Source organism: Anas acuta, chromosome 3 (genome assembly GCF_963932015.1).
Source record: "Anas acuta chromosome 3, bAnaAcu1.1, whole genome shotgun sequence".
Classification (NCBI taxonomy): domain Eukaryota; kingdom Metazoa; phylum Chordata; class Aves; order Anseriformes; family Anatidae; genus Anas; species Anas acuta.
The window spans coordinates 85,002,357-85,009,307 of NC_088981.1; positions in this window are offsets into that span (position 1 = coordinate 85,002,357).

A 6,951-nucleotide genomic window follows, 5' to 3' on the forward strand; every position below is an offset into this window, starting at 1 on the left:
AAACTATTCCATGACTCTATGATTGCATACTAAAGTCTATCATTAAAGTTAATGGATGCCTTGATCATGTAGAATGTACAGGAAAGGAGCTTCACAGAATGATTATTGTTTCCTTTCTTGTGTACTTGGCAGTGGAGGTAACACCATATGTAACTAATACACAATAAGCCCAATGGGGGATACCTTCTGTCTGCAAAGAAACATGCAAGAGCATCTGTGATTCAGTTGCTTTCACACTGGTGTTTTGAGAAAAGCAAGATTGTCCATAAGGAACACAGAACCCTTAAGGAGATGTTAAGGAAATAGTACTGCATGAGTACAAGCTCTAAATTCCTTTGTCACATTTCTTCTGTGACTGTATGTCTGTATTTATTATCTCTTTTTACAGAGTTATCTACTGTGTTATGTATTGCTAATTTTATATGCAGCAGAGCTCAGTAACTTTGTGGTTACTGTGTTTTCTGAGAAGACATTTGGGACCAAAAGATGCTATGGAGCTTAAGCATGCTAAACTGCCTATGACATGAGTGAGAGCTGCTTGCGAAAATGAGACAGAAGATGACCTCAATGAATACAAAATAAAACAGCTTGAAAAGATGGTGTGTCTACAAGAAAGTGCATCATTAACTGGCTGTGTTACTTCAAAATATCCACAGGGACATATGCATGCATATATGGAAAGAAAAGAATGTTTAATGCATCTAGCCTTGAAAAGTCAGTGAAAAGTTTTTTGTTTGTTTGTTTTTGTTTTCATGCTTTAAGTAAACAAATTAAACAGGAAGTGTGTGTGTTTTAATTTTTTGTTTTATTTTATTGCTTGTGACAAAATTATAGATATTTGAAAAGGGTTCATTTTTTTAATAGAGTAGAAATGGTATATATTATAAAAATACTCCACACATATGCACTCTATGTTCTCTGTACAATAATGAACTAACCTCCTGTTCTCCATTCCATTTCAGTGCTTGGTCTTACAGCTCAATTTGCATGCATTTACATGTATTTCACCTGTGTTTTCTCTTCATCTACTTTAGCTTACCCCTATATGTTTTATATGTTGTCTAAATGTATAGGATACAACACATATCTTCATAAAGACTGAAGAAAATTCTTCAGATGTACAGTTCTGCAAGTCAGGATCAACTGTTCATCTCCCTCCAGGTACTGGTATTTTTTTTTTTTTTACAGCTTGAATAAACTTATTTTACTAAGAATTGCTATCTTTTAATGTGTGTCAATTCCTATTCTTCTGATTGTCTGTATTTTGCTATTGCTTACAATCCCTTGAATCAGAGCCCCATCTCTCTCAAGACTGTATAAGCTTAATGCACTGCATTTTTTCTTACTAATTTAAACTATAAAGTGGTAATATTTTAAAGTAGGGGTATATGTTTTGACCCCTATTTTCAAGACCTTATTTTTAGCTGCTTAAAACTGAGCCAGACTTTAACTGGGACAAAATTTCACTTGCCATTTTGTCCTGGGTCTGTCCCCTCCCAGCTCTTGCTGCACCCCCAGCCTGCCCGTTGGCAGGACAGAGCAAGAAGCTGAGATGTCCTTGGCTTAGGATAAGCACCGCTCTGCAACAATTAAAACATCGGGGTGTTATCAGCACTCTTCTCATCCTAAGCCAAAACATAGTATTCTACCAGCTACTAAGAAGAAAATTAACTCTGTTCTAACTGAAACCAGGACACACTTCTAGACAGTTTAAGATTTTTTTTTAATGCTTCAGTAGATCACTCAAGTTATAAATTCACAGTTCATATCTTCATCTTCCTCGTTATAAGTGTCAGCTGTCAGTGAAGGCACTAGGTGAATTTGGCATTCTGCAAACTATGATACCTTGGGACTTTCTCTGTCACTGCAACTGTTTTTATGCAAGATTTGCTAGATCCGAAGTTTGAGCACATGAATATTTGTTTGAACAGAAGTTGTTAATTTCCTCGTATCTCCAGTCTAACTCCAAATTATTACACCCTCTCTCTTAAACTGGCTTTTGAGATGATGCAAACAAATTGGAAATGCAAGAGCAAGAAAAACTGAAAGGAGAAGGAATGGAAACTTTTGCAGCAGGCTCAGGAAGAAGGAGAAAGCCTGAAAACCAAGATGAAGGTGGAAGCAAGAAGAAAAAGACATTTGTGCTGAATGTGGAGAGGATGTAGTGAAACCTAAACTGATGAGGTGAGAGAGGGAACAAGACCTCTCGGTAAGAAATAGATAGTGAAAGAGAGAAACCAGGATTGGGAAAAAAAGTCTATCACAGAAGAATAAAAGGCATTAAGCAAGTGAGAATCTAGGAATGATTGGAGAGAAAAAAAAAATGGGGCTTCCAAACCTGAAGAAATAAGAACAGAAATAACTTAACAAAAAGATTGGGAAAGGGATGAGACACTGAAAAATTAGAAAGAAGTTGTGGAAAGATTATGGAAAAAGGAAGGGCCCTGGCAAGTAAGACCATGAGGAAACAATGCATGAAGACTTTGTAATTCAATACAATACCATCCAGGAACATATCATCCTGCCCCCTCGAGCAGGTCTGCAAGGTGATGACAGTTGTATTCCATTAGCAACTGTGTTAATTCAAGTGGGAAAAGTATCTTCAGATGCTAAATGTCCAGCTCTACTAGTGAACCCAGAACTTGTCAAAACAAAACCGTATGTTCTAATTAGCTGAGTATTTGTTTATAGAATCATAGAATCATTTATGTTTGAAAAGACCTGTAAGATCATCAAATGCAACCATTAACATGGCATTACCAAGTTAACCACTAAACCATGTCCCTAAGGACCACATCTACATATCTTTTAAATACCTCCAAGGATGGTGACTCTACTTTCTGGGCAGCCTGTTCCAATGCTTCACAATTCTTTCATTGAAGACTTTTCTCCTAATATCCTACCTAAACCTCCCCTGGTGCAACTTGAGGCCATTTACTCTTGTCTTATTGTTTGTTGTTTGGGAAAAGAGACTGACACCCACCCCAGTAGAGACTTGTAGTTGTAGTTGTAGAGAGCAATAAGGTCTCCCCTGAGCTTCTTTTTCTCTAGGCTAAATAACCCCAGTTCCTACATCTGTTCCTCATAAGACTTGTTCTCTAGACTCTTCATCAGCTTCAGTGCCTTTCTTTGGACACACTCCAGCACCTCAACATCTTTCTTGTAGTGAGGGGCCCCAAACTGAACCCAGTATTTGAGGTGAAGCCTCACCAGAGCTGTTTACAGAGGGACAATCACTTCCCTAGTCCTGCTGGCCACACTATTTCTGATACAGGCCAAGATGCTGTTGGCCTTGTTGGCCTCCTGAGCACAGTGCTGGTTCATGCACACCTGGCTGTTGACCAATACCGCCAGGCTCTTTTCTGCTGCAAAGCTTTCCAGCCACTCTTCCCTCTGCTTGTAGCATTGCATAGTGTTGCTGCACTCCAAGTGCAGGACCCAGCACTTAGCCTTGTTGAACCTCATACAGTTGGCCTTGGTCCATCAGCCCAGCCTATCCAAATCCTTCTGTAGATCCTTCCTGCCTTCAAGCATATCAACACTCCTACCTAACTTGTTGTCGTCTTACAGAGGGTGCACTTAATCTCCACATCCAGATCATTGATAAAGATATTGAGGAGAACAGTCCCCAGTACTGAACCATGTGGGACACCACTTATATCTGGCTTCCAACTTGTTTTAATTCTATTCACCTTTCCTACAACTTGTCTTTTAAAAGCCTGGCATAGCTTTTGCAGTAGTAAATTACGTATTTTTAAAAGACTGCAGAAATAAATACTTGTAGATTAGAACCCACCAGGCATTTATATCTATATAGTGTTTTCATTCAGCCTCTTCCAACGTTGCAGCCACATACTATTTTTTTAAAAAAGATGCTGCCTAACTCACTGTCCCACTGGATTAATATTATGGAAATAAGTGACATTTATGTCCTAAAGAAATCTCACATGCACAACACCTACTTCATTTGTTACAGAATGGTAACAGGGGGCATATAAAGCCTTTCTTCTGGAAAACTGCCTCTGTAACAGACTCCGTGCCCCACAGACTATTACAAAGGAGCTACCATGTAATTGAAGGGCAACACAATCCCTTCTAATATTATTCCCTTCTAATATAATTTCCCCCTGTACTCGGCTCTGGTGAGGCCGCACCTCGAGTACTGTGTTCAGTTTTGGGCCCCTCGCTACAAGAAGGACATCGAGGTGCTTGAGCGGGTCCAAAGAAGGGCGACGAAGCTGGTGAGGGGCCTGGAGAGCAAGTCCTACGAGGAGCGGCTGAAGGAGCTGGGCTTGTTCAGCCTAGAGAAGAGGAGGCTCAGGGGTGACCTTATTGCTCTGTATAAGTACATTAAAGGAGGCTGTAGCGAGGTGGGGGTTGGCCTGTTCTCCCATGTGCCTGGTGACAGGACGAGGGGGAATGGGCTAAAGTTACGCCAGGGGAGTTTTAGGTTAGATGTTAGGAAGAATTTCTTTACTGAAAGGGTTGTGAGGCATTGGAACGGGCTGCCCAGGGAGGTGGTGGAGTCACCATCCCTGGAGGTCTTCAAAAGACGTTTAGATGTAGAGCTTAGGGATATGGTTTAGTGGGGACTGTTAGTTTTAGGTCAGAGGTTGGACTCGATGATCTTGAGGTCTCTTCCAACCTAGAAATTCTGTGAAATCTGTAATATCTTTCAGTCAAAATTTTTCAAAGAGACAGGGTGAGGGGTAGTGGTTTCCAATTGAAAGAGTGTAGATTTAAGTTAGATATAATGAAAAAATTCTTAATGATGAGGGTTGTGGAACAGGTTGCCCAGAGAAATTGCGGATAGCTCCTACCTGGAAGTATTCAAGGCCAGGCTGGGTAACCTGATGTACTGAAATATGTGCCTGTCTATGGCCAGATGTTGGGCTAGATAGTTGTTAAGATGCCTTCCAACACAAACTATTCTATGATTCTATGATAATGCACAGGCTAAACCCACATAGACACACCCCTCATAAGTTTATTTTTTTTACAAGTAAAATACAAATATTTTCTTCTTTTCCATCCAGTGCATGAAAATACTATTTTTGAGAGGTTTTGGCCATCTTCTGTTTCAGGACTTCACAATATTTCAGTGTCAAAGGTAAGATCTACATCTCTATTAATGACATAGTTTGGAAGACATTCACTAAACATTCTAGTTTCAGTACTAAAGTTCAACCTTTAATGACTTTGTTCTACTGCAATCAACAGCCTGTTTGATTATACTTTTATCTGTTATGCTACCTCATTCAGGATTTTTTATTTATTTATTTATTTATTTTAATTTGGAAATCTAAAGGTCTAACCTAGACCTTTTTATACCTAGTAAGAATAAGAATACCTAGTATTAGTACTTTTCTTTTTCTACATCCCTATATCAGCAAATTCCTGTGAAGGAATTTGATCTTAGGAATTTTCTGCTTACTCCTTCTTATTTAATCTTCAGACCTTGTCACAGTGTGGGAAGATTTTAAACTTTAGATGGTCAAATGAATATTGAGAATAACTTGCCAATAATGATATGTCTGTTATGGCATCAAAAATTCTCTACAAATCCTAAAGTACTTCTTAAAGAACTGGGCCAGGTATAATTCTATATTATATCTTTGGGAGAAACGCTATAGTTGTGATCACCATCTGGCTTTGAACACTTTTTTTTTTTTTTTTAATATCATTTAGGAAACCTTTTGAAATTAAGCAAAAAATTATAAGCGCAAAAATCACATTGTGATTGATGAAGCAGTTCTGCAAACTTAGCTTTCTATCAGTACAGGCAGATGGAATTCCACCTGCTAATAAAGACAGTTGCAAAGAGTACTACTAAAACAAAAGTTTTCAGGTTGTTTTGGGGACTGGGGAGTGGGGAGGGAAGAGAAAAGAAGGTAAATTTCCTCAGTAGGTAGCTGGGAAAAGTTTCCACAGGTAAGCATCCTCTTCTGCGTATATTTTCCACTGCATCAGTTGTTTTCCTCCAATACATTTTCAACTGTAAATATAGAGATCCAAGACCTACTCAACTTCTCTATTGGTTGCTTTTGCACATTATACTTTCAGTAGTGATTGGGGTATGCTTTGATTACTTGGCTGATCATCCTGATGTATGTGCATTACTAGAAAATTCTTACAGTTGACCTGAAGACTGCTATGTACTAATGTTATCTGATAAAATGTATTTGTTCCCTAACATGAGGTTAGAAACTAAAAGTTATGAAGTTGTGGTGGAAAAGGAGGAAAGAAAGACCAAAAGAGTGAGCAGTTCCAAACACATGAAGAAAGACATACTGCTTCAGCAGCCTTGGGGCATGAGCAGGAAGGCTACCAAGCGACAAGAAAACTGCAGTGATGCCACTGAAGGGCTGCACATTTGTGAGTGGCAAGTCCCTAGCATTACAAAGTTGAAGTCACTGTGCAACAAGTGGTTGTATCATTTTGCATTTCTTTAGGGTCTTGCCATTTTCCTCTCAGCAGTCTAGACTTCTGTCACTAATGATCTTACAGACAGTACCAGCTGCAGATAGTACCACAATTTCTTCTCAAATCTGTATCAAGGGGTCTTCCCCAACATCATAGTGAATACAGTTGCAAGAAGTGGTAGAAGCAGAATAGTACCAATGCCAGGAAAAAGTTGTTCCTGTACATATCATTTTCTCTTTTCTAAAGTCACATTTAGGTTTAAGGTTTTCTTTTTGGCAGCCTGCATACTTGTATTTCAACTTGTATTTTAACTTCATTCAGTCATCATCTGGGGGAAAATAGCATAAACTTGATGAACTTACATTTTGAGCACTTACACAGAAATGGAAGGCTATGTAGGATGGTCCAGAAAGCTTCAAATGGACAAATAGAACATTTTGTACATCAGCTGCAGTGGAAATAACTGCTTTTAGGTTTCATGATGTTAACCTGAAATCTCCCTTTCATCCTGTTACTCTGATCAAGCAA